Source organism: Octodon degus, unplaced genomic scaffold (assembly GCF_000260255.1).
Source record: "Octodon degus isolate 3935 unplaced genomic scaffold, OctDeg1.0 scaffold00013, whole genome shotgun sequence".
In the NCBI taxonomy this organism is placed as follows: domain Eukaryota; kingdom Metazoa; phylum Chordata; class Mammalia; order Rodentia; family Octodontidae; genus Octodon; species Octodon degus.
The window spans coordinates 740,171-741,880 of record NW_004524589.1 but is presented as its reverse complement, the minus strand read 5'-3'; the positions used below and the strand labels follow the sequence as shown (position 1 = coordinate 741,880).

The window sequence follows — 1,710 nt, the reverse complement described above, 5'->3', positions numbered from 1 at the left end:
AAGGAAAATGAGCAGTTCCACTTACAAAAGTATCAGCATAGGCATGAATTCAACCCAAAGAAAAAAAAAAAAAAAAAAAAAAAAAGCACACCCACACCACTGGTCAATCAGACAATATTTCCAAACAACAACTGAATTGAACTTAAGAAAAAAAAATAACAAGAGCCTCATTTAAATGATCAGGATATGATACATTTATGTATATCTTTCCCAAGATGAATGCAATTATGTACTGCAAACATACTGATACAAAGAAACTTAGATGGCTTAAAAAAAAAAAAAGGAGATTTCACTTAAAAGGCCTGATTCTAAGGCTAACCCTAAACAACAATCTATGCAGTGGTGGGAGTTTCTTGTCAGGGACCAGCCATCCTTCCACTCTATCACGATCTATTCTAAGATTCTAGCAGGCTGGGTAAGGTCTCCTCCTTTCCTTGCTTATATGAAGTATTCAGGACAGGGTGTAGCTTTGATGCCTTCCTGTGGGCCAATTCCCCTCCCACCACCCACCAAGAGCTCCTTACTATGGATGATACTGGGTTACTCAGGGATGGGATGGTGTTTGAGGAGACAGAGGGCTTGAGGGACAGGTTAAGGAGTCGGCCTTGCACGTATGTGGAGAAGACAGAGGCGGTCCCTTGGTTTATATTAACGGCCACAGGTCCATTTCCTCGTCCAGGGTGGCTTCTATTGCTTGGAACTATTTCTTCCTTCAGGTTCCTCTCCTACTGCAAAATCATTTGTGGTAACAGTTCAACTTGCTAAGTTTCCACCTGGGTATTTACAAAGTACCCTCCTGAGAGATGACACTTGAGCCAATATGTAAGATCACTTCTTACAGACTGGTCCTCTTTCCTCTGATAAAGGGTGGAAAGGCTCATAGTAATTAGCATATGTTTATGAGAACAGGCACCAGAATGCACTCTATGTCCAATCCTCTTTTTCTTAACCAAGGCTTTGCACCTAAGACTGCTTTTACCACTTTCCCTTTAAGAACTCTTTGAAAGGAGGGGTCTTTCAAAGACTGAGGGACTAATGTGACATCTAAGGCCCGGGCCATCTGTGGCTGCTCTACCATGGCCCCAAGGAGCTCTGTTAATTGTCACCAAGCCATTGTGCAGGCTGGAGAAAGAGTAAAAGTAAAGCTCAAGTGTTTCCCACTGCAAGAAGGCCCCCACGTAAATCTATGCTGTCAATCTAAACAGAAATCTTGGCCAATCACTCACGTTTATTTAGTAGTAGCAGAAGAAACAATTTAGTAAGTAAGAACATTTTTTCCTTTGTTATGGCATGCTGACCATGTATTTCACTGAGTAAAGTTTCTATCTAAACTTGTTGAATGAGGTGAATGATTTAATAAAAAATTAACTGAGTAAAGCAACATTTTTCTTTAAAACTAGCAAATAATTTGTACACACTGTCTGCTTTACTATGCCACTGTGTTTTATTTGTGGCATTCATTTTGGTGCTACTTGTTCTACTTTCATGCACCGGCCAAATAAGAAACCATCATATTATCTTAGAAAGGTAATAAAACTGCTCATATTGCAGGGGGAGACAGGGGTCAAATGAATTATCACTTCTGATAGGTATTATTTAAAGTACCTCCCTCCATGCAAGGAAGTTAATAAACTAATATAAATAAGTGCTATAAAAGTGTTTGCACAGAGACATTTCAGTGGAGGGACTTATGGAAGGATATGCAACCTT

General features: G+C 39.8%; 1 protein-coding gene across 2 annotated transcripts in view; it reads right to left on the bottom strand.

Moving 5' to 3' along the window:
• Abcc4 (ATP binding cassette subfamily C member 4) overlaps window positions 1-1,710 on the bottom strand; it is a 249,589-nt gene that overhangs the window by 16,550 nt on the left and 231,329 nt on the right. The window lies entirely within an intron of this gene.